Source organism: Zalophus californianus, chromosome 11 (genome assembly GCF_009762305.2).
Source record: "Zalophus californianus isolate mZalCal1 chromosome 11, mZalCal1.pri.v2, whole genome shotgun sequence".
Taxonomy (NCBI): Eukaryota; Metazoa; Chordata; class Mammalia; order Carnivora; family Otariidae; genus Zalophus; species Zalophus californianus.
The window spans coordinates 72,510,526-72,536,667 of record NC_045605.1 but is presented as its reverse complement, the minus strand read 5'-3'; the positions used below and the strand labels follow the sequence as shown (position 1 = coordinate 72,536,667).

Here is a 26,142-nt window from a genome sequence, read left to right as displayed (position 1 = left end):
ACTATATATTTACCTTTACCAGTGAGATTTATACTTTCATATATTTTCTTCTTACTAATTAGTACCCTTTATTTTCAGTTTAAAGATGTCCCTTTAGTATTTCTTATAAGGCTAGTTTAGTGGTGAAGAACTCTTTAACTTCTGCTTATTTAGAAAACTCTATCTTCTTTAATTCCAAATGATAATTTTGTTGGGTAGAATATTCTTGGTTGGAAAATTTTTTTTCTTTTGGCATTTCAAATATATTGTGTCACTCTCTTTTGGCCTACAAAGTTTCTGCTAGAAAATCTGCTGATAGTCTTCTGAGAGTTCCCTTATACATAACAGGTTGTTATTCTCTTACTGCTTTTAAGATTCTACCCTTGTCTTTAACTTTTGACATTTTAATCATGATGTCTTGGTGTGAGTCTCTTTGAGTTTATCTTTTTTGAAGCTCGCTAGGCTTCCTGGATCTGCATGTCTGTTGCTTTTCCCAGATAGGGAAGTTTTCAGCCATTATTCCTTCAAAGAAGTTTTCTGCCTTTTTCTTTCTTCTCCATCTTAGACTCCTATAATGCCAATCTTAGTCTGTTTGGTGGTGTTCCATAAGCCCCTCAAGCTATCTGTTCTTTTTTTCTTCTTGCTGATCAGGTGAGTTTCTCTGCCTGGTCTTCAAGTTCACTTACCCTTTCCTCTCTTTCATATAGTTTGAGGTTGAACCCCTTTAGTGTATTTTTCAATTCAATTACGGTATTTTTGAGTTCTTTGACTTCTGTTTGGAACTTACTTATATTTTTTTCTCTTTGTTGAAGCTCTCACTGTTTATCCATTCTTCTCCCAAATGTGGTGAGCGTCTTTAAGACCATTATTTTGAATACTTTATCAGCTAAAATACTTATTTCTGTTTCATTAAGGGTTTTTTTCCTGATATTTTATCTTGTTTTTTCATTTGGAACATATTCTTTTGTTCCCTCAGTTTGCTTGACTTTCTGTATTGGTTTCTGTCCATTAGATAAAACAGCCACTTCTTCCTTCCTCAAAGGGTTGGCCTTGTGTAGGAGGAGATGAACCTCATTGTTCAACTCTGCCCTAGCTCTTGGTTGTCTCTGAAATCTTTGTGATTGTCCAAGCAGCCTATTTTATTTTTAATAGCTCCTAGTAGTTGAGAGTGTGCCAAGACCAGTTGGTGTCCTAAAGGGGAGGATCTCAGCCAGCACCTAGTTTCAAGCTTATTGGAAGCCAGAACCTCAGGCAACAGTTTTTATTTATTTATTTTTTATTTTTTAAAAAATATTTTATTTATTTATTTGACAGAGAGAGAGAGAGAGAGAGTGTGTGTGTGCACAAGCAGGGGAGCAGCTGAGGGAGAGGGAGAAGCAGACTCCCCGTTGTGCAGGGACCCCAATGCAGGGCTTGATCCCAGGACCCTGGGATCATGACCTGAGCCGAAGGCAGACACTTAACTGACTGAGCCACCCAGGTGCCCAGGCAACAGCTTTTAAATAATGCGAAATATACAGTGCTATGAGACTGCAGGTGTAAATCCTGCTGGCCCCAATGGTCAGACAATCTGGAAGTGTCCCCTAGGCAGCAATTACAAAATCAGGGCTCTTTCTGGGAGATATCGGTGAGCTGTAGTGAGGCAGAAAGACAGCACAAAGATGGCATCCCCTGGCCTGTGTTCCCCGATCACACCCCTGCAGCCTCTCAGTGTGTGCCAAACCTGAAGCCTACCCCTAAGGTTGAAGTGCCAGGACTAGTAAGTAGACCTCTTTTACAGAAAGGTCGGTGGGTGCAGTACCCTGGGATGGGAGCCTGCCAAGAACCGTCTCTCTGATTGTTACAGTCCCATAGGACCCAGGAACACAAATACTCCTAGTGACCAGAGCAAGGCCATCAAGGCGTATCTCCAGGGTGACAGCCATAAAAACTAGGGCACCAGATATAAAAACTGGGGTACCAGGTAGGTATAAGAGCTCCCCTCCAAGAGATGCTGTGCTCTGGAGCATGGTAGAGGGAGAGCACAAAGATAATGCCTGTCCTTTGAGGTCTCAGGAGAGGTTTACAGTCAGTGCTTAGATGTATATTTAATTAGAAATCTGCCCCTTAGGCTGCAGTTATGATGATAAGCTAATAGGCCTCTTTCCAGAAAGATAGAGCTTCTGGGTCTGTTGCTTCTTGCTGTGCTCCATGGTAGTAGCTGTTTAAGAACTGTTTCTCCATTGGTTATAGTCCCGTGGGACCCATGAACAAAAGCCCCACTAGCTACCAGAGCCAGGCAATCTAGAGGTGTCCCCTAGTAGCAGCCACAAAATCAGGGCACCAGAGGAGGGAATAAGCTCCTTTCTGTAAGATACTGGTGAGCTGGAGGGAGGCAGTGGGAGAGCACAGAGACCGAACACCAGGCTCTGTTCCCTGAGAGTCCCTCTGTAGGCCCCTATAAGTGCCAAACTAGAGGCCTGCCCTTCAGGCCAAAGCTCCTGGACAAGGAAGTAGGTCTCTTTCTCAGAAAGACTTGGGGTGTGTTTTGGTCTGCTGTCTATGCAGTGCCCTGGGAGTGGTAGCCTGCCAAGAACTGTTTCTCTAATTGTTACAGTCCCCTGGGACCCAGAAACACAGACCCCTAGCCTTCAGAACCAGGTGATCAAGGTGGTGTTCCCCAGGTTATAGCTACAAAAACTGGGTGTCTGGACATAAAAAGCAGGGTACCAGATGTGTGTAGAAGCTCCCTTCTGGGAGATACTGGTGCTCTGGAGTGTGTCAGAGGGAGAGTGTGAAGATCATGCCCACTGGCTGGAGGGAGGCAGAGGGGGAGTGCAGAGATGGCATTTGGTGAAAAAAGGGGAAAGAAGAAGAAAAGAGAAAAAGGGAAGGAAGAAAAGGGAAATACAAAGGAGAAAAAAAGATGGTGCCTGCTGGCTTCAGCAAGGCAGAGGGAGAGCAGGGAAGATGGCGCCTGCAAGAAGGGGAAAAAAAAAGGAGGAAAAAAACCCAGATGGCGTTTGGCTGCTTTACCAGGGCAGAAAGAGAGCAGGGAGATGGTGCTCTCCAGCCTTTGTCCCTGGAGAGTATCCCAGAAGGCACCTGTCCCTCGGTCCAGCACTTGAAGATTAGGGAATGAGTGTCATTCACATAAAGTCTGGGCACTTTTCAAAGTGCTGCTTCTACACTGGGCCCTGGGGCGGGTGGGTCTGTGTGCAGGCCCATTATGAGACCGTCCTCGGTTCACCACAGCCCTGCTGGTTGTCAAAGCCAGGTGTTTTGGGGGCTTGCCTCTCAGTTGCCAGTCTTAAAAGTTGGGGTGCCAGATGTGGAATACAGACCCTTTGCTCCTCTGGGAGAAACTCTGGGTTTTGAGTTCCCTCCTGATTGTAAGTCCCCATACTAGGGGTGAGGTTTATTCATTGTGTCTCAGCCTTTCCTACCTGCTTTGATGTGGTTTCCTTCTTCTTTGCTCAGTGTGAAGGGGTCCCTCTGCCAGGAGGTTTTAGGTTTTCTTCAGAGGAAATTGTTCCATATACAGCTGTAGATTCAGTGTGTCTGTGGGAGAAGGTGAGTTCAGGATCTTCTTACCTTGCCATTTTCCTGCTTAACATTTTAACCAGAAATGAGCCTGAATTAACGAGAGTTATAGCACATACACACATATTTTTATTAGGTACACAAAGAACTAATGATAATGGTCTTTTAGGAAATTCACGAGTTGTAACCTCAAGCTCTTTCTCTCCTGGTGCCCCCATCCTTCTTCTTTATTGCCTTGTAATATACTGTGTACTCATTTCTTATATTTATTGTCTGTGTTCCTCTACTAAATTATAAGTGCCATGAGGGCAGAATTTTTTTCCCTTTTAACTTCCCAGCACTTAAATCAGTGCTTGGCTCATAGTAGCATTTGATAAATATTTACTGAAGAAGTGAATGAATAGTTTCTGAATTAGGAATAGGATCTCTGAGTTGGGGATGGAGACCTGGGATCTAATTCCAGTTCCTAATTGCTGTGTGAGTTTGGGCAAGTCTGTCTTCTCTTTGGGTCTTCTTTTAGCATCTGTAAAATAAAAGCATTGGCTCTCTTTAGTTTCTTCCTAGCTCAAAAATTTTATAGTTCTGTGCATTCTTAGTTTTAAAATGCTTAGTAGTAATAGAACTATTTTTTTGTTTTATTTTCAAATAAAATTTTATGCAGAATCTCAAAATGTAAAACAGAAATGGAACTGTTCTGATTGAATTGGGAACAGGGAAAGGAATGTGGGGGAAGGGAGAATAAAGCCTTACCCCTTGGCTACATGGTAGCCCCTGGGGAGCATCCAGGGAACACAGGGCTCTGTAGGACACAGTTTGAAAACCCTTTCTCTAGATTAAGTGAGAAATGGGAACTAGGTCATATCTCTGAGTAAAATTTTGTTTGTGCTCAGATGTGTATTTGAAAGAGAATGTTGAATAATGAGAAAAAGTGTTAGATGGTGGACTTGTAGATGGAGTTTTCTTTGTACCAATAATTTCCTCTACTATTATACAAAAATAAAACTGGAATAAAACTTTTCGATTATGTGGTTTTATTAGAAACTCATGTGGTTGAGGTTACATAATACATGTTGGTCTCTATTTCCTTTATCTTACAGGGCTACAAATATCAAGTAGCCTGAGGCCTAGAGATCTGTTTGTTTTGTAATTGCCAGAGGGTTAAGGGTCTTTGTGAAGTTTTTACATTAAGATTCCCAGTCATGGCCCCACCGTTAGTCCCATCACATTGAAGCGGACCCTTGTAGTTAATAGTAGAACTAATTTTTAAGACCTGGGTCTTACTTGGAGGAGAGCTGTCAGATATGTGGGTTCAACAGGACAGTGAATTAAATGACATAGACAATTCCTTTTCTCCTGAATCTGTAACTAGATTGAACTCTGTCTGGCCTACCAGCTGGGAAGCAAGCTAAGCTAATATTTGTCTACCTCTGTGATCTGAACTGTTTGAAGGATGGTTTGGCTTATTTGAATTTCAGTATCCACTAATAAGCAGGAGAGACCGAAAGCTCTTGTTTAGTCGAGTACATATTTACCATGTATTATATTACCTTTTATTAATATAGCAGCTAAAGAAACATTCAGAGTAGATTGTCTATAGACTCATTTGATTGGTATTCTTTCCTGGATAGAGAGCAGTGATATATGTATCCAGACAGTACCTTTCATTCAAGGATCTCCACACTTAAAAAAGGTGTTTTTCTTAGTCTTTTTTATTATTTAATTTATTCTGAAAAATCACTTGAATTTTGTTAATTTCATGAGCATTTTGCAACTGTATATTTCAAAGAAATTATAAGCATAGAGGTACCACCTCTAGTAGTAGAAACTTTCTTGTTGTTTTCATAAGTAAAGCAGAACCACTTGTTGATGACTCTTACTGATTGCCCCAACCTAATGGTCCCATTTGTTGCTATGGTAACTCTACATCATTTGGGATTATTCAAACTTGATTTTTCCAAAGACACTTATTTTGATGATCCAAAATTTGAGGATCCAACCACACCGAGAACAATTTTTCAGTATTTCTACTTTCCTACCCTGGTATTTGTTATCCTTAAAGCAGCGTATTTTTCTTTGTCTAATTTTAAAAGCTTTTAAAAGCAGTTTGTTCTTCAGTAGAAGTTTTTTTTGTTTGATTTGAATTTATGGGAATCTTGGTAGTCTCATAGTAACAACTCCTTGTTTTTTTATCTGCTAATCACAACAATTTAGTGAATTATGGCAAAGATTATTGTGTCATTTCATATATGAGGAAGCTGAAGCCTGGAGAGCTGGAGTGACTTTCCCAGGGTTGGTGGCTGGTAGTGGCTGAGCAAATACTAGAACCCAGGTCTCTCTCTCTCTCTTTTTTTTTTTAAGATTTGATTTATTTTTTTGACAGAGAGAGACACAGCGAGAGAGGGAACACAAGCAGGGGGGGTGGGAGAGGGAGAAGCAGACTTCCCACCGAGCAGGGAGCCCAATGCGGGGCTCAATCCCAGGACCCCGGGATCATGACCTGAGCCGAAGGCAGATGCTTAACGACTGAGCCACCTAGGCACCCCTAGAACCCAGGTCTCTTGATTCCCAGATTAGTGCTCTTTCCAATAGAGGTCCAACTCAAGGCTTATCATTTTTTTCCCCTCAATTTGTCATTTGGATGTCTCAAGATGACATTAATCAATCAATAAAGATTAAAATGAGAGAAAATCAATGGGAACTAGTAGTGAATTGAAACAACATTATTAAATTTACAACTTTCCAAGCCCAGGGAGTTGTTTACATTGTTTGAAATCAAAGATATTAGAAATGAACTATCTTTAGATGGGTTTATGATTAACCATGAGTGTCTTTTCCTTTGTGATCTGTAGAACCTCAGGTCATCTCTACAGGAAATTTGCTTTTACAGTAAAGCTGCCTTTTCATTATTATTGTGTTCCTCAGTATTTAACATTTTGTGGTCTGCTGGAGGAAAAATTGCATTTGGACCATGAAATTAAACCTAACTTGACATTGAGTTTCATTCCAGGAAAACAGATATTTTAAAATAAAATGTATTGTCTTAAAATGTAGTTGCAGTGAAATATTAACATGTAACTCAGCATAGCTTTTGTCATCCCTGGGTACTTTTTATTACATGGTTGTTTCTACATGTTAAAATAGAACAATACTCCTAATTAAGGTCACTGACTTGAATTAGCATGTGTAAAAACAATCCACTGCTCAATATGCTCTCTCTGCCTCCAGCCACACAGCTTGAGGTGGCTCTGCACCGCCATTCCCACCCTAAATCAATAAATAAACAGGAAAAGACAAATCAAAACAAAAGCTTTTGGACAGCAACTAAGCTGTGCTGGGTTAGTTTCGCCACCTGGTGGCAGAGGCCAAGAAATGACTCAATATTCCTTCATTTTCTCTTCTCTCCTTGGGCTGATCCAACCCTCATCTGCTCTCTTTTGTTATTCAGAGCTCAGCAGACCCTACTTTAAACAATCTCTTTCTCATATATACTCACATATTTCTTTCTTCCTCTTTTAATTGTCCCTTCGGTTTTAAATTTAATGACCTCACAACATTTATTGCTCCTTGTTTGTTTATCTTCCGTCCTCCTATTTATGAGTCCAAAACCAAGTGACCTTAATGGTGGTTGCTAGGTCTGAGAGCCCTGGTAGTGAATGTGTGGGAACGCCGCCTGAAACGACAAGATGAGCGTCAGCTGAGGGGACTGAACAGGCCCATAACCGGAAATGAAGTACCCCATAGGAAAAGGCCTGGGGCCTTCGCCTCAGAGGCTCCTGAGTATATGCGGACAGTATATATTCTGCATCAGGACCAGCACTTCTGTCTCTTGCTTCCTTCTCTAATGAACCTGCTTTTCCCAGGTACCTTTTAAGATATTTTTAAAAACCAATTTTGTACCCAATTCTCTTGTTTTTCTGTTAGGTTTAATGGGCAACTTAGTTCTCTACCATTTTTACTGCAAATATGCAGCAGTTTGGATGCTCTAAGGTGGTGGTTCTCAAACTAAAGCATGCATCCGAATCGCCTGGAGGACTTGTTAAAAACAGAGTGCTGGGAATTTCCGATTCAGTAGGGACTGGGGTGGAGCTGAGAATTTAAGTTCTAACAAGTTCCCAGGTGGGGTTTATGCTGATGGTCTGGGGCCACACTTTGAAAATTGCTGCCTGGGATTATGTGGCCTTTTGGTATGGGTATTGGGAAGTGCTTTGCAATCTGCTCTTCGGCCTGAGTGCTTCCCTGACCTGTGAACTGGGTTCTGCCACTTTTTCTTCCACAGCTGGGACCACTTGACCTGTAGCCTCACACTTTGTTTAAGGACAGAAAGTGTGTTTTATCACTGTTTCTCCAGCCCTGAAAAGAATGGCTAGGATATATTAAAAGGTTCTTAGTGAATGTTGGGTATGTGTTTGCGGGTGAGGGTGGGTATTATTGCAAGGCAGCAAGCCTGGGCTATCGAGCATCATTTATAGTATTGTTTCCATAAGAAAAAGGCTCTGGGTAATGAATGGGTTACGTTGCTCTGTGTGGCATTATTTGTTCACAAAGTAGGCATATGTATTTGCCCTTATGTTCCTTCTGATAGGTTTTTTTTTTTTTTTTTCCAGTGCAGGTCAGCAATTCATTATATGGCTATTATAATGGAAACAAAGAGAGGAGAAACTTGTTTTCTCTGTAAATTTTATTCGGCGATTTTAATGACTAGTCTTTATAATGATCTAGTTGTCTTAAAAGAAAAAAGGCAGGCTTAAGTACCCAAGGAGGTGACAAATGGTAGCTGTTTCAGGGAGTGCCTGTGATGATATTATCTGGTAAATTGCAAGTGGGGAAGAAGCAGGTGCAGTGCTGAATCCGGAGACTAAATAGGCTCAGGAAATACTGTATTAGCTCTTCCCTCTGACCGTTTTATCCACTGTGTAATTGAGAGTGCAACCAGACGTTAGATCAGTGGTGTGTGTGCTTGAAAAGTCCCCCTGCCCACTGACAACAGCGGGGTTGGCATGCATCTAGAATCTCAGATCTTTAATGCTGTAAGGGCTCGTAGACATCGTCCTAATCCACCCCCCCCCCCCCCCATTCACAGATGGTGAAATGAAGCCTGGGTAAGGGAAAGACTCGCCCCACAGCCTGAGTCTGATAGGTGGCCGACTTTGGACTTGAGCCCTGTCCTCCGCACCTAGGCCGAGCCCTCCTCCCTTTGCTCTGTACTGCCCTTCCCCTTGCTGGTCTTACAGTCTTACTCAAGAGATTGCGGCCCACTTGTAGACCTTTGGGCTCCCTTTAGTCTCCTAAGGACAGCATGGTTGGGGAGGAGAGTCGTGTATGCTTCTGTCTGAATGCTTCAAAGGCCATTCTCTGGCATGAGGAATGGGCTCGGTCCCTACTATTTTCTCCCATAGCTGCAGCCGTTTGATCTCCACCCGCAGGCTCTGTCTAGGGCCCAGAGTTGTACTTCAGTCAGGGAGATGGAAGAAGCTCATGTTCAGAGCCTGGGAGTCAGTAAGATGTCATCTGGGTTGCTACCCCTGTCCTGACCTGCCCCAGTTCCTTCCCTGTTACCCTGAGCCTGATTCTGCCTTGATAAGTGATAAGTTCCTGTAGGGTTAGGGCCTTGCCTTGTTACCCATTATTTCTTCACTAGAGAAGAGTCGTCAGGGGTAATGGAGTAATATTTGTTGATCATCAGGTGAGACCTCCTGGAGGAAGAGACATTTAAGCTGAAACCTGTCCTGAAGCATGAAAGGGCCTTGCACCTTGGACCTGAAGGAAGGCTACTGTGGCAGGAACATAGTGCACAGTTGTGGGCTGATATTCTGCGACTAGAAATCCTTCCTCTGCTGCCCACCTGCCTCATGCATTCCCTGGCATGTAATGGGTGTCCAGTGAATGTTTGTGACCGAATGCCTGAATGGATGAAGCAGTAAATGACCGGCAATGTTGAGAGCTCATTTTGTTTCTTATATAATAACATAATACGTTACCTTGGAATGGTTCATGGTTCCAAACAGCTTTTTCCTCCAGCTTCTCTTATCTTTCTGTTGTTTTGAATGTCCTCACACATGTCCTGCCTTTCCTTCACAGCCATGGGGTGTCTTCCTGCCTCAAAGAGAGCAAAAGCTGAGCTGCCCTATTATCCTCTTAGTGGCTGCCTTGAGCATGAAGTTTGAAATAGCGTCAGTGATTTGATTTTTTCCTCTGGGGATCTGGCAATTGAAAATAAATGTAGAAAGAGCCCCAAAGGAGGTTTTTCTTGGGGGCATGAGAGATGACAGCATCAGTACTGGTGCTCTTTGACAATGCAGAGTTATATAAGTAGATGAAAAATAGAGGCTATTCCACCAAAGTCAGCTTGCCTTACTTAAATGCTTTTATAGTCACAAAAGTGGGTGGCCCAGAGTGGTTCTGTAACTCCACTATTTGCAAATTCCTCATTCCTGACATAGAGAAATAGCATTCTGTAGATGCGGGTTTCACAAATGTTGAACAATGACCACGTGCTAGGTACTTTCACACTGCATTTAATAGCTAAAATATAAACAGTATCCCATTTCTAAAGAATACATTTCTGACCTAACAGTTCTGGTAAGAAGAGCACAGAACATTGCAGAACCTGAAGGAGGGTGAGAACAGTGTTTGAATCCCAATTTTTTCCAGAGCTAACTCTCCCAGACCTCCGAGGTCTCTTTCTGTTCTAGCTTCCCGACTAAGGAGGAGGCCTGGCTCACAATGAGTTTGAAGGTCAGTCTTGACAGACAGTGGTAAAACTGAGTAAATAATCTTTGGTCCTTGTTTGGTTTTCATTGGTTGATTCATTCACTCACTCACTCATGAAACCTTTGTTGAATGACTTCTTTGTGCAGGCCGCCATAGGTATAGAGACAAGTTTTACAGTACTGTCCTCAAAAATCTCACAGTGCATGGTTGAGACAGATAAGAGCATGCAGTAGGAGATGGGGCAGGGAGTGTTGGAGGGGGCCCTAGTGTGACAGTATGGTCAGAGAAGGCGTCCTAGAGGAGGTGAATCTTAGAGGTCTGCCAGGGGTCAGCTCTCAGTGAGGGCTCGCAAAGATGAGCCACCATACCCGCCCACCTCCCCCCCCACCTCCCGCCCAGTGAGGATTGGGGCAGGCCATCATCCATCCATCCAGTTAAGTACTCAGAGTAATCCTGCCCATGTCCCCACCACAGTAAGAGTAGGGTTGTTTGCAGAGGATAATCAGGAGGCCTGTTGCTTTTTCCTCTGGGTTCTGTATAAGGCTTAGAGGTCTTGAAGATTGGTTTTTGCAGGCTGAATATAGCCATAGCCAGTGGCTATAGAGAATTTTATAGTCACATCTCTACTTGAGATTTCTGTCAGAGTTGTTTGGGGAGATCAGGTGGTCAGAAATCCTCCCCAATATGTAGTTATTGTGTGATCCTGCAGTCATAAGGGGGAAGAGGGCCTTTGGGCAGGTGCAGTGAGGAACTTCAAGAGCTGGGCTCTGAGGGTTATAAGTTATTTTTTCACAGTGTGCTTAGGATATAAAATGGACACTGTGACATGGAGAGTGCTTCAAGAAAGGGGCCCTTTCCAAACTGCTGGTGACCTGCACAGCCATCAGGTCCAAGTCTGGCCTCCACTCCCCTCCCGTCCTTCCTCCCTCCTTCCTTCCTTCTGCCCTCTCCATTGCTAGGGAAACAGGCAATGGAGATAGAGTGCTTGCAAACACAGATAAATAATTCTGCAGTGTGCAGTAGAGTCCCATCTCAGAGGAGCAAGTGGCACCTCTCATCCGGAGGGAAGGGGCAAGGCAGGGAGGCTGCCTCCCACGGTCACACAGCACATTAGCGTAGCCTCAGGACTAGAACCGCGAGGGCTTAGGATGTTTTCTGTGCTTGTCTTCAAAGCCTCACTGGCTGAATGAGACTGTCTCAGGCGGATGGTTACCAAGCCAGAAGCTGGTCTTCTCCCTGGATGTTGGAAGCAAGGGCAAGGTTGGTTTAGTCTTTGCTAAACTTCCAGTCTGTGCTTCTCCCTTCTCTTTCTGCTCCATGGGACTGACTGTGTGGGTCTGTGACCCTGAGGCTATGGCCCTCTCCCCGCTCTGCACTGCTGCACTCGCCCCGGGCAGTGTTCCTGTGAGTGTGGTCTTGTCCGTGGGAGTCCAGCTGAGCCTGAAGTTCTGGTAGGTGAGGACCAGGCAGGAGGCAGATGGGGCAGGGAGAAGTGCGGTGGTTTCAGAGGTGACCTCTTTGCTGATTTTAGAGCCGTGTTGAGTGCGGGCTGGCAGGATGCCAGTACAGAAGGAACCCTGGATTCACTGATGCTTGGTTCATGGTTAGACTTCCGTGCATGATTAGTATTTTTAAAGTCATTTTATCTAAAGACTTCAAATTTAGAGACTCTAAGTACTTGGGAGATCTTTTATGGATCACAGCTGAGTCTAAAAGGATCCTGCAGCATCTCTCCCCAGCCCTTACTACTGGCCAGGTGCTTCTGTTCACTTCGGGGAAGTCCTGTGACTAGCTCATTCTTCCAGCTTCTTGCGCAGGAGGTCATGCTCCAGGTTGTTCTGGTCTTTCTGAGGAGCTGCAGAACAGTGTTTGCTGAACTTCAGTGTGCATGCAAAATCACTTAGGGATCTTGTTAAAATGCGGATTCTGATTCCGCAGGTCCAGTCAGTAGGCCTCTGGGCATCCCAGGTGATGCCAATGCTGTGGTCTCAGAACCACATTTTGAGTAGCAAGGAAATTTGCTGCATGTCAGGCATAGATGGGGCCAAAGAAATGGATCGCCAGATGAAAGCCCGTGGACTGCATGAAGGAGGGTATTAGAGACCGAGGCAAGGGGAGGGATTCACCTGAGGTCACACAACACATTGGTGGAGGAGACCAGGACTAAATCTTAGTCCCACTTTCTCCCTTCGTGTTGGATATGCTTTTCCTCTGCTGATCTGGAAAGAAGTAGCAATAAAGAAGTAAAGAAGTGAAGATCAGGCTTCCTATTTGCATTCTCAGGCTTAGAGCAACCTCACAGAGCCGAAATCTGATATGTTGTAGTCTAGGCCTGACTGGGGCCCTTCTTTCTTAGGTTTTAGTGAGACATCTTCTGTGTCAACCTCAGGGTCTTAAACAGAGCTTCCCTCATACCACTCTTGGTGTTCAGTGGTGCTTGTTGGACGGAGCTGAGTCCCTTCCATGCTGGTGCCAGAAAGTGCCAGAAGGTGCCAGATGGCCCCAAATGAATCCTTAGACTGAACTAACTCTTAGACTCCAGGAGCGAAAGATGGGGCTAGGATGCTGAGCCAGGCAGCAGACTGCAGAACCGGCTTAGCCCTTCTGCTCATAGCACACACTAATTGGCAAAAGGGATGTACTGGGAATGGGGTGGGTAGGTTTGACCCAGAGACCGTGCTGGGAACAGCACAGCAGCCAGAGGACGTGGTGATAAGCAACAGTACTTTTTTCCATCAGGGAGGTCCCATGTGTGGGGAGGGACGTAGGAGCAGATAGTTCGCAGTCATCTAGGCAAGCGGGCAAACTTCTCATTCTGCAGATATTTATTGTAGAGGCTGAGCTGAGCTGTGCACTGGGAATTGTGGAGATGTACTCCTAGGAGCTCTGGTCTCTGGAGGCTCCTGGGTAGATTCTGCATCAAGACATTCTCTTGGAGTAATAGTAAAGCAGTACTCTGGTCTTGGTGGAATGGGTCACTAGGTGATTCAGACAGGAAACAATTCAGGGTCATAGTAACTGGACCTCTGGCACAAAGCAGGGCCTGGTTCCCAGAACAAGGCATGATGCTTAGTGATGAAAACCAAGGGACAAGGTCGGAACAGGAATGGCAACACACTGAATTTGCTTCTGAGTGGCTAACCTCAGAGACTTTAAATCTTTTTGAACTGAGGACAGTACCGACTGGTCAGGGCTGGGCTAGGGCTGAGCCTGCAGGTAAAGGTCACCTGGTGAGGGCATGGCACCAGGCACTCTGATACCAGAAGGACATAGCCATGCAGGCTTACCATCTGTTCACCTGCCTTGGCCCTGGTTGTGAGAATCATCTTATTCCGTGGTTATAGAGAATAAGGTTCTGGAAGCTTCACATGATCAGGCCCCCTGGAGCAGCAGAGGTGGCAAGAGGCCCCGCTCCCCACCATCATTTGTACTAACATGCCCCAGGGTCTCTCAGGGCAGAGATGTCATTAAGTACCTGCTGATGGAGGCGAGTGAGTAATGAATGCTTCAGTGGGGGAAAATACTCGGTGAATGGGTGCATGGCTTGAGCCCACAGACCAGGCTGCATTTGAAAGTGCTATCCAGTGACTGAGCTGAAGAGGTGCAGTGTTCTTCATGAAGGTAACAAGGGTGAACAAATGCCTGGCATCTGGTAGGCCCTCAGTAAATATTTGTTGACTGAGTAGGTGTTAACAAAGTGGTTTATAGTTTGCAAAACACTTCCAAATACATTCTCTCCCGCAGACTGTGAGATAGGTAGAGCATTACACCCATCTGATACTGAGGAAGCTGCGGCTCAGGGGGATCCCACCGCGGGTCAGTGGCAGAGCTGACACTGGACCTCAGGTCTTCTGAGTCTCTTTCTAATGTTCTCTCCTTGAAGACACGGTCTGAAAATGCACACGGGTGCTGCCAAGGATCTTGCTGTTGCACATTTGATTTTTGGTACTTATTAAACAGATATTGTTTTTTAATGCAAAACTTTTTTTTAAAGGAAATGTGCCTCTCTGTGTGCATTTTTACCAAACTGAGCCCTTGGGTGTCTTTATTTTTAATAAGGAAGAAACACTTGGGTCTGGAACAGCTGAACCAAGCACCATTGCTGCCTACTCATTAGCTCTGTCTAATTAGATTGAAACCAAGGAAGGAAGCAGGAAAGGCAACCATTTTGTGTTTATTAGGAATGGTCATGTATGGCCTTGAACCCTCCCTGCCTTTCTCCTCGCTCCAGGAGACTATTAGAATGCAGCTCCTTTCACAGGATAATAGTAGATTTCTATTGCAGAGAGAGACAGAGTGGGGGCAAGCAGGAGGGTGTGGAGAGAGACATATAGAGAGTGGAGGGGGGAGGAGAGAGGGGGGAAGGAAGAGAGACTAGAGGAAGAGAGAGAGGGAAGAGGAAGAGGGGGAAGGAGGGGGAGGAGAGGGGGCAGGCAGAGGGAGTGTGTGTGTGTTTGTGTGTGTGTGTGAGAGAGAGAGAGAGAGAGAGAGAGAGAGAGAGAGAGACATATAGACAGACTGATTTCTGGGACCCTAGAGACTTGGTGAGTCATTGCATCCTTTTGTTGGCACCCAGGCATGTAGGGCAAAGAGGCTATTGTTTTTTCTTTAAGAACAAACTAGATATAAGCCATTTCTCTGAAGTACTTGAAGGACCTTGGGTTCCTGTAAATAGCTTAAAAAAAAAAAAGTACACCTGAAATGTTTTTGGTTGCTAAAACTCGGGGCCCAAGTTTGCATGTGAGTGGGAAAATGCTGGCCCTGATCCCAGGCCTGTTGTAGGTGGTTTTGCCCAGCGGTGACTGTGACCTCTGGACCTGCTCACCCCAGTCACAGCTTTCGGCTGGAATTTTCCATATTCGTGCTCCTCAGTTGTTGCACAAATTGTGAGGTGGGCAATATGGAGAGAAGGGGATTTACCTAACTCATAGAGCCACACTTTATATGAAGAAGACTTGGGGAGCACCAAGGGCCAGGTGCAGTTTTTCTGAGACTCAGTTTCTACCCAACTCCTTGAGCTGGCTTGCTTCATTCCCCCCCCCGACCCCTATCTCCATTCCCTCCGGTACCCCAGCCCACATCAGCTCCCCTCTTTACCCTGTTCCCCCCAGCTCGCCCCCTTTGCCCACCTTCCACACAGCCACCAGAGTGGCTGTGCCTTTCCCTCCCTGCTCAGAACCCTGCAGTGGCTCTCTCCGGTGTGTCGCAGGAGAAGCGCGCTGGGAGCTGTTGGCTCTTCCTGATCTCTTCACCCCGTGTTACCCCTGCTCCTGTGTACAGACCCTGCTTGCACCCAGACTTGGCAGTTCCTGAACACACCGGACTCTGTCCTGCCTGTGTGCTATTGCAAATGCCGTGTCTTTGACTGGAGTTTAGTTCTTCAGATTTTAAGTTCAATGTTATCTACCTCCTCTGTGAAATTCTCTGTATATACCCAGGCAAAAGTAGGTGCGCTCTCTCTTTTCTGCTCTTAGAGTAATTCAAATATATTCCTGCTGTATAGTCACATAATTTTGTAGCAGTCTGTGTGAATGTGTATCCCTCTCTCTTACCCCTAGTTCATCAAGCATTTGCTTGCAGTCTGCTCCATAATACCCCTACCACCTAACCAGTGTTACGTACTAAATCAGGCCTTGGCTAAGTAAGGGCTTTACGTACATAGCTCATTTCTTCCTCCCTGGGTGTAGAGATTATCATTATCTCTACTCTACAGACTAGAAATTGAGGCTGAGAGAGCTTATGTGACTTGGCAAGACCACAGAGTTAGGAATTGGTAGACCTGGGGTTTGTGCCGGACGCCGTGCTAGATGCTGTAGATACAATGTTCACTGTGACATAATCTCTACCCTCAAGGAGCTTGTGGTCTGGCAGGTGGGACAAGTGAGTCAGAGTGATCCAGTGCTGAGGAGGATCAGGGTGTTTTGGTAGGGGGCAGGGGGGTGGGCTGCTGGGGCTGTGTGCATACCCACTTTGGCATCCTCAGCACCCAGCACTGTGTCAGATTATTTTCTCCTGTGACCAGGACTCCATATCTCTGTCACCCTTTGTTCCACTCTCCACACTCTCATGTTCTCGCACAGTACCTTCCTTTACATGGAGTCTGGAGTCTGTACTGCCTACACCTTGGGCCACCCTGTCCACACAAACTGCCCCAGTATGTGAGGAATGTGCGGGAGAGCATGAGGGTTTCTGGAATACCAGGAGTCTCTGGAGATTGCCTGCACTCAGCTCATTTGTCATTGCCTAGGCTTCCTGGAGCGTTTCCATCCTAGGAAATTTTTTTTTGGCCTTGAGACAGAACTTCTAAGAACATGTCCCAGGATTGGGCCCTCTGGCACTGTGTCCCTCTCGACCCACCAGCACTGGCGGGCCTCTGCTGTTTGTTGGATTCTGTGCCACTCGCAGAGTCAGGGCGCTGAGACGTGGCCCCTGCTTTCCAGGGGCTCAGGATCCAGGAGCTGGAACTGGGTGAGGGGCAGAGGGCTGGCTAGCCTTGTGGGGGACCCTGGGCTTATAGCATGGCTGGCCCAGTAGACGGGAACGAGCTGTGAGGGGAGGGGAGGGTTGCATGGGCAGGGCAACAGGCCAGCCTCACAGATGAGTCAGCTAGGGAGGAGCACGGGCTGGGGGTGTGACCAGTGGAGTAGCCTGCCTGAGGTCCGAGTGAGGAGAGGTGTGAAAGGGCTGGGGTCTGTACCTGAGTGTCTTCCTGTTAGGGTAATTCCCAAACAGAAGTTAGTGTCGAACCAGGCCGATGCCCCAAAGGATGCTGTTTTGAACTGATATCAAAAGAAATGAACCCAAGCGCCCAGCCACGAAAACATTCTAATTTTTCAGAGGCACGAAGGAAAGGAGTAAAGGGAATGGGAAGCAAAAGATAAGAAGCCCCTCCTGTGTGTGTTGTGCCAGGTTATTATTCAATCACGTGTGTGTTATTTAATTTTCCCAGCCACCCCACAGACTGATATTGACAGATGAGGAAGCTGGGACTGAGAGCCATGCAGCTGGTCTTTGAGGCCACATGAGGCTCCAGAGCTTCACCTCAGTGTGCTGCCTCTTCCCAAGGGACTGACAGATACACCCCGAGAGACATTTGGGCCAAAGCTTAAGTTCCACACAGGAAGCCCCAAACCGGCCAGTGTGAAAATGCCAACCAAGGAGCAAAAAGTTGTTAATGAGCTCTTTGCCAGCATGGGCTGTTATACCTTGAAAAAAAACTCCATGTTTTCCACAGAGTCGGGTTCTTTGTACTTTCTCTCCCCTGCTCTGGCCATGACCGCCACTTCCTAGGGTTCTCTAAGAGCTCTGGGTGACCGTATGACCCTGCAACCTCTGAGAGAGCCCTCTGTCTCGCCCTGTCTGTTGGTGCCTTGATGAATAACCCCAAGACAATCTAGGCTGGCCTGCCAGAGTCCTCTCTGTGAGTGTGTGTGATCTGTCTTACTACCAGAGCTCATTTGGGCTTGTTTAATAATTGAAGGCTGGCGTTAAACGTTTCACTGTTCGTCCTTTGTGTATAGGAGTGGTTTTCTGTGTGTAAGTGATATGCCCTGTCTCCCAAGGACACTCTGTTTCCTGAAGTGCAGCTGATTCAGCATGTTCACATGCTGCCATTGGATAGCTTGGATTTCATCAAATCCTCTTTTCAAGAGAGATCTCTCCCGTCTCATCTTTGAGAGCAAGCATGAGAGGCTGGGTGGCTGGGGCCCACCACCACTTTCCTGGGAATTTGGACTATGGAGGGTGGGCTCCAGGAGACGTGTTCAGCCACTTCCCATTGTGCTGAGGGATCAGTGCATTTTGTTACTTAAACATGAAAGAGGGGCCATTGCAGGTCTAAATATCTGCAACAGTAGTCTTGCATTGGTCATTCTAGGCCAGTTCCAATTGTAGTTTCTCCGAGTCATGTGCTCTTTTCTTGCTTTTAGGCCTCCCTTCCCTCCTCATCTTTCCCCGCATTCTGCTGACTTTTGTTCCCCTTTCTGGCTCAGCTCTGGCCTTGCTGTCCCTGGGAAAGGGCTCTTTCTCTGCATGCCCCTTAGCCCTGTGTGTCTCCCCCTCTTCCCATGCAAGAGTAACCTGTTTGGTTGCCTTTCGCCAGTGGACTGAGAGCTCTTTGGGGATGATGGAATCATGACTAAATGAACAAATTGAGGTAGTTCGTAATTTCTGCTGCTGGAAAAATAGCAATAATAATTAAGTAAGACAATTGACATTAATTGAGGACCTCTTGTGACCCAGGCACTGGGCTAGATGTGCTATCTCATTCAATTTTCACAACGGCCTTGGATTGTGGACATTAGAGGTTATAGAAAGAAGTCAAGATTCCTGCAGTCTTTCATTGTTATCCTTGGTTTTGGACTGACTCATCATAAATGACCTGCTTTATAATTTAATAATGAGTACTTTTGAAACTTAAAAAAATGCTTTCTCTTAATTTTGCAGTTTCACAGTTTAGCATTGAGTACAATAATATATCAGATGACTGTCAAAATGCAGAACCAACTCTTTTGCTGGAAATAATTACACTCTGCCAACCGTGTTTATTTTGAGCCACTCCAGTGGTTAATGTGCTGCGCTGTAAATTGAGCCTGTGATATACGGATTATGCGGCCGGGGGCTGGCGGGGGGGCGGGCGGGGGGCGTGGATCCGAGTGGCAGTGAAACCGAGTGCGGACCCACTGGATGGGTGGTATAAAGGGAAATCGGACATGTCCCTTTGTTAAGTACATTCCCCTGAAGAGAAGTTTGTGATTTGACAGTTTAGACAGCTGGAAAGATTAGGAGCTGCTTTGCTGAAGAAGCGGCCTGATTCTTCAGACTTGCACTCAGGAAACGAAGCCATTGGTTCTCTGGTGGTTCTCTGGTCAGAGTACCTGTGTTTCAGGCTGTAGGCAGCTCAGGATCTGCACTCGTGGACCTGCCCCCAGCCAGGCCGGGTCTCCTGTCTTGCAGGTTTGGTTGTTGTTGACTCGGATCTCACATTTTTCACTGCTTGCTCATTATGTCCCCCCAGATGGGTCACTGTCCCCTCAGAGGTGGCCTGTCTAAAGCAAGACTCAGCCTGGCAGAGAGGAAGTAAGAGTTGGGCAGATCTGTGTTTGAATTCAGGCTCCCACTACTGAATGACAGCTGTGTTCTTTAGGGAAAGTTGCGTTGCCTTTCTGAGCCTCCATTTCCTTATCTGTAAGATGGAGATAGTACATTGAGCAATTATTTATTGAATGCCTGTTATATGCTAGCCACTGTTCAAGGTATTTGCAAAATAGAAATCCTTGTCCTTGTGGAATTTACATTTTAGTGAGAGGAGACCGACGTTAAACTGTAGACATAAGAAATAAGAAAATTATATGTTAGAAAGGTAGTAAGTACAATAAAAAAGAAGAAAAAGGAGCAGGGTATGGGACTTTTGTAACTGTGGAGGGGAGCTAGGACGCGTGGGTTGTGGTTTTCGATGGGCCTCATTGAGGTGGAGCAAAGATGTGGAGTTGGCGAGGGACTTGGCTCTGCAGGTATCTGATGAACAGTGTCCCAGCGCAGAGGCTCGAAAGCGGGAGCAGGCCTGGCATGCTCAAGAGCCGGCAAGGAAGCTGGCATGGCTCAAGCAGGGGGAGCAGGGAGCATGGGCGAGGATAAGAGAGGTATCCGCAGGGTGGTGAAGACTCAGTGAAGTGGTATCTTCCATCCAACGGCCCGATTTTCCAATGGCGCTGTTCTCTCCCAGCCACCCAGGCTGCCGACTTCAGCGAGACCCTGATGACTCCCTTCTCTTTGCCCCCTTGCCAGTCACTTGCTAGGCCCTGTAGCTGGGTGTCTCTCTTCTGTCCCTTTCTCCTCATTCCTTTTAACCTTACCCCATTGGCTTCTCACCTGTCCAGTCACAGTGGCCCCCTGACCATTAGACCCACGGTCTCCAGTCTCTCCACCACCCCTCCACTCCTCCTTCCTTTCCATGCCGTGATGCGCGGCATCTCTCCCGCCCTCTCCCGCTCATTGGTGTACTTGTGTATTCATTCATTCCTTTGTTCATCCATCAGCATCTTTTGAGCATCTACTAATGCTCAAACTCATTCGAATTAAGTCTAATGGAGGAAGCAGACTTGAAAGTAATTACAATACCAATTCAGAAATGTTTGTTTTTACCCTAGCTTGTTTCAAAAAGGATTTGGAGTTCAATTGATTTATTATATAATACGATGAGTAATGTGAAGCAGCTCTCTATACGTACAAAGCAAAGTTCCAATCTCTCAACCTACCATTTAGGTTGCACCTACCTCTGCTTAGGTGCAGACCTGCCTTTCTAGTTTCATCTCCCATATCTGAATGAAGTAAAGCTTTTGCTTCAACCAAGGAGACACCTTGCAGTTCTACAACATGACCTTCTCTTTTACACCTCCATGTCTTGGTTCAGACTCTTCCATTTTCTGGGAGTGCCAGTTTTGGCTAATCTATGTTCTTGCTGGGCTTCCACACTCAGCTTTAAGATGGCACCTCCTTGGGAAGTCTGCCCTGATCCTCGATGCTAGGATCTCTTCCTTCTCTCAACTTCCATAGCATTCTCTTTTGTCACTCACCACATTCCACCTTGGGTGTGTGTATTTCTACTTTTTTTCCTTACTGGACCATGAATTCCTTGAGGCATGGATCATTTTTATCTTTTACCACGCACAGCCCCTGGCATAGCACCTTTTCTTTAGGAGGCACTCAATAAATCCTTTAGTGAGGGGATGAATGAATGTTTCCTGAGCCATAACATCTGGGGACGGATCTGCATTGGAGCTGCATTCTTCTCTTATGCTGATATGAATGAAGTACTAACAAGTTTCTGGAGCCCAGAGGTAATGACCCTGCAGGGAGCTGCTACCATCTGGTGTTATAACTCAGAATGCATTTTCTCGTAGAAGTCATGATGTAAATAATTTCTGCAAGTACTTCCATCAGGAGTTCCAAATATCAGACTCAGAAACACACACTTTTGGAGGCTTGCTCCTTCATAAGTTGGGGACTGCTTCCTTTTTGAAGTTGTCCCATTTGTACTGGCAGGCAGGTGGTGTCTGTGTAGCTGTCCCGTCAGCCACCGTGGGGCAGACGGAGAGAGACACACAGACTTGGGTCACACGGAGATTTAGTCGTGTGACCTTCAGCAAATTACTTTACTGATTTGAGCCTCAATTTTCTAATCTGTAAAACAGGAATAAAAATACTTACCACTAGGCATAATGAGGATGAATGAGGTAAAGAGTAGTGCCTGGTAAGTCCTTAGAATGCCATTTAACAATGATCAGAATGCCACAGTCAGCTCCCTTTTTACTTGTACATCTGTGAAATTCCTGTGGCCTAGGACTGTGCTGCTCAGATGGTCTTGTGCATGTGAGTCCCCTGGGAACTTCATTAAAATGTGGAATCTGATTTTTAGTAGGCCTGGGATGGGGACCTGAGATTCTGCATTTCTGTTTTTGTTTTTTTTTTTAAGATTTTATTTATTTGAGAGAGAGAGTGTACAAGTTGGGGGAGGGACAGAGGAAGAAGCAGACTTGCCACTGAGCAGGGAGCCCAACATGGGGCTCGATCCAAGGACCCTGGGATCATAACCTGAGCCAAAGGCAGACGCTTAACTGACTGAGCCACCCAGGCGCCCCAGATTCTGCATTTCTGATATGCCATGTTGCTGACCATACTTGGAGTAGGAAGATGTTAGGTCGATGGTTCTCACACTATAGCCTGCCTCTGAATCATCTGGAAATCTTGTTAAAGCAGATTTCTGGGCCCTACCTCCAATGATATACTAATTCAGTAGATCTGGGGTAGGGCCTGGGAATTTTCATTTCTAATAATTTCCCAGGTTGTGCTGATGCTGCTGGTTCAGGGCCCACACTTTGAGAACTACTGTGCTAGGGAGATAACAGGGATGAAATTAATGAGAAAAAAAAGAGGTAAATAATTGTAGTTCTTCCACTGTAGGATACTTGTGCTCTCTGCTCTTTTAACTATATGGTAACTATTATCTGACCAGGCTCTGAAATGTCTTATTAATAATTAAGTAACAGCAACAACCAACTCTTACTGAACACTTATTATGTGCCAGGCACTGTCCCAAGAGCTTTATATAGTTCCACTTAATTCTGATAATAATCCTATGCAGTGGATACTGTGGTTTTTCCAGCTTGATGTTTCCCTTGCTAACCAATTCATAAGAATCACCTGGCACGCTTGCTAAACATACAGAGTTCTAGGTCTCTGCTCTGGTAATTCTAATTTGGACAGGTCCAGTGTCCCATAGGAGATTCTTATGATCAGGTGAAGCTGGGGATCTTTGCTATAGTTAATCAGCTCTCTGCTTCTTCACCTAGGCCCAAGAGAAAATTGCCAGTTTCGAAGAAGTACCATATCAATGTTTACACGATATATTTGACATTAAAAGTTGCACTAATTCACATTTTTCTTTGAGAACTCAGAAAACTCTTTGTAATCTCCAGATGCTCTAGGGTCCTCGTTTTGACCATCCCGGGACTATAGAGGTGCAGAAAGGCCAGGTAATAGGGCATTTTATTTACTAGAAGGCCAGGGAAGCCCATGCCAACAGTATAATACTTGGCTCTCTTGAGGAAGATCATTTTGTTTGGAATGTTATTCTAGGAAATTGGTCTTCATTGCATCCAGATGGATTCTATGTTTCCACAGGGTTTTAAGAAAAATGAAAAGAAAATGTTGTACTTGATTCTTGTCAGGCCAGAGCTTGTTTGCCTACATCAAGGCCAGCTGGTCAACCACTTGCTTGGAGCACACCCCATCACTACACCAGCAATCCCAGTACCTGATGGTCTCCCTCACCTGGCCAGGGTCTTCTTTTCCTCTCTGGTTTCCTAGCCACTGGCTTATTTACATGGGCTTTCCCATTTAGCCTCTGGTGGTGTATTCCATATTTTGTTGGAACTCTGGCTGAGGTTGGAAATGGGGGAACATTCAGAGTTGTAGATATAGTTGGAAATTCACCAACCCCTTGCCTGCTCTGGGAGGTCCTGTCTGCCTGCCTTGATGGAGGTGGTGTAATGGGGCAGTGAGGTATAGCAAGGGTGAGGTTGTCTGTTAAATGCACCATATTTTAGCCATCAGGAAAGACAGTTCTGAAACCAAAGAAAATTGAGGGGTTTTTTTTGTTTTTGTTTTTGTTTTTTAAGTTCTACTGATGCTAATCTGAGTTCCTTCTTAGGCCAGTTAATAGCCCTCAGAATAATTTTCTTTGCTAATGGGAAAAGTGTTTCAGTTTGATGGAATGAGCACTATACCAGCAGTCATAGGAGCTGAGGACTCAGGTCAGCTGTCCCTCTGATTTCTTCTGTGATTTTGGCCCAGTAGTCACCTCTCTGGATGTCAGTTTTATCTTTAAAATGAGAAGATTGGGCTCAGCAATCTAGGATCAGCTTGCTGTTCTGTGATGTTGTGATGATCTGTTCCTAGGAAGATGTGCCATTCACCCGTTCAGTCAATATCTATTGAACATCTGGTGTATTTCAGGTACTTCCCTGGGCGCTGGGGCAGGGGGGATATATCCATAGATAAGGCACGCTGATCCGTTCACTCACTCATGCTTTCATTCGTTCATACAACGAGCATTTATTTTTGTGCCAAGCACTATGCAAAAAGCTGTGAGAGATATAAAGGTGAATTAGACACAGGTTTTGTTCTTAGGCAATGTCTTGAAGGAGTTCCTGACAACTCTCTTTGAAAGAGGACCCCTCCTTTTATTCTCCATCCCCTTCCTCTACTTTTAGAAGTGCTTACCACCTGACCTTACTGTATATTAATTGTTTGGTATCTGTCTCCTTATCAGAATGTAAACTCCATGAAAGCCGGGGCTTTGGGTTGATCGCTGCTATATTCCAGTACCTAGAATAGTGCCTGACAAACACTCAACAATCTTTAAACAATAAAATATCCATATAAGAAGCTAGAAGTTATGTGTCATAAAACATGTTTAGATCAAGTGCTGTGAGAGTTTAGTGGAAAGAGATCACTTCTAACTTAGGATAATGGTTTTTAAATCTGGTTGCATATTAGAAACACCTGGGAAACTTGAAAAAATCAATTGCCTAATGTCCTAGTCCATACTGATCAAATCAGAATCTCTGGGTGATGAGTGGGTGTCAGTATTTTAAAAGAGCTCCCCAGGTAATGATAATGGGTAGTTAATGTGAACCAGAATAATCAGGGAAGTCTTCATGGAAGAGGTGGGATTTGAGCTGGCTTCAAAATCAGGTAGCATCTGGCTAAGAAGGAAGCCTTCCAGATGAAGCACACAGCATAAACAAAGTACAGAGGCAGGAATCACAGGCTGAGCTCAGGGATAAGAGGTAGTTCATTTCGTCTAGAGCCATTAAAGCAAAGTTATAAAGGTTGACTGGGGCCAGTCTGAGAAGGTGTTTGGATGCTAGGCTAGGGGATTTGGGCTTCATTTGGTTTTGCAATCAGTGAGAATTGTGAATGATTTTTAAACAGAAGCGATGTTATCAGAGCTCTCCCTGGCTGCTCTGGAGGGTGGCTTGGAAGCAGCCAGGGAGACCAGTTTAGGAGGCCATGTAGCATGGGCTCAGCTTTGGGCTACATCCTTGTCATTGGAGGGGAGGGCTGAGGTGGAGCCGGGCTTCAAGGCCTGCGCATCCTCCAGTCCTGGTTCTGCTTGGAGAGCTTTCGGTGGAGTCACTGACATTGCAGGGATTGGTGCCTTTGGATCAAGCCAGGGCATCAGGCCGCACGGGCATCCCTAGCCCAATTTGTTCCTATGCATGACTGATGAACCAGTAGTACAGCCAGCCCTCTTTCCTGAAATGAGAGGCCATTTCATCCAGAGAAGCATTTCTACAGGTGAAATTCGGTACCATGCCAACCTACCTTTGAGACAGAGGTTTCTGTTGTCTTAATGTAGCAATGTGTGTCTTTGCTTCATCTCTAGCTAATTCCAGCACTGTAGACACTATGGGGTAGGGCTGGTAGGGGTCAGCTCTACCACAATCTGGAGCTGCTAATTTCTTAATTTCTGGGTGTTCTGAGGACATCCTGCCTGAACTCAGCATGCTAGACAACTTTGAACAAGGGCTGGGGGCCATGGGCCATGGGCCAGAGGGTGTATTTCCAGTAGCCTCATAGAAGAATGCTCTTCTACAAAGAGCTGGACCTTTGGGGGGCACAGGACATCTGCAGAGACAACGGCACCATATGTGTGTGGGGCTGGGGGAAAGCGGGGTTGGTGGAGGGAGGATGGTGATTGGGTCCAGTTTGCTGACACAGGCTCATGCAGAGGACTGCCTGCCCTTGGCCAGATGCTGCTGGTAGCTGGTGCATCCCCAGGGTCATATACTACCCAAAAGGACAGGTCAGCAGGAGTTGCTAGGGTAGATACTTTTCCTTCCCTCTGTCTGTTTCGCCAGGACTGACCTTTTTCACAGTTTCAGAATGTCAGTCCGCCAGACATGCACAGACTTGAACAGTTTGCAAGGGGCTTTCACACTCTGTCTCATTGGAATCTCACAAAAATCTTGTGAACTAATTAGGACAGGAGTTGTTGATCCATTTTACTGATGAGAAAACTGGGGCTAGGGTGGGGTTAGGTAGCTTATTCTAAAGTCAAATATAAAGCACAAGGGCTGGGACTTGTTCATGCAGGAGCCAAGAGGTGACTTGTCAGGGCTGTTTAGGTGGATTTTATGCACGTTGGAGTAGAATAACAGTTTAGCTTCTTCATTAACTAGGTGGTGACTTTGGCAAGTCCTTTCTTGTGTGTCTCACTTTTTCAGCTATAAAATGAGAATAGTTATACTTACTTAATAGGATTATTTGAGGGTTAAATGATCATTTATTAAGGAAAGTGTCCAGTACGATGCCTAGCATAAATTAGATGTTCAATTAGTTCAGTTAGTTCCTTTAAAAAAAACA

General features: G+C 45.5%; 1 protein-coding gene across 8 annotated transcripts in view; it reads left to right on the top strand.

Moving 5' to 3' along the window:
• Window positions 1–26,142, top strand: part of SERGEF (secretion regulating guanine nucleotide exchange factor) — a 217,111-nt gene that overhangs the window by 81,884 nt on the left and 109,085 nt on the right. The window lies entirely within an intron of this gene.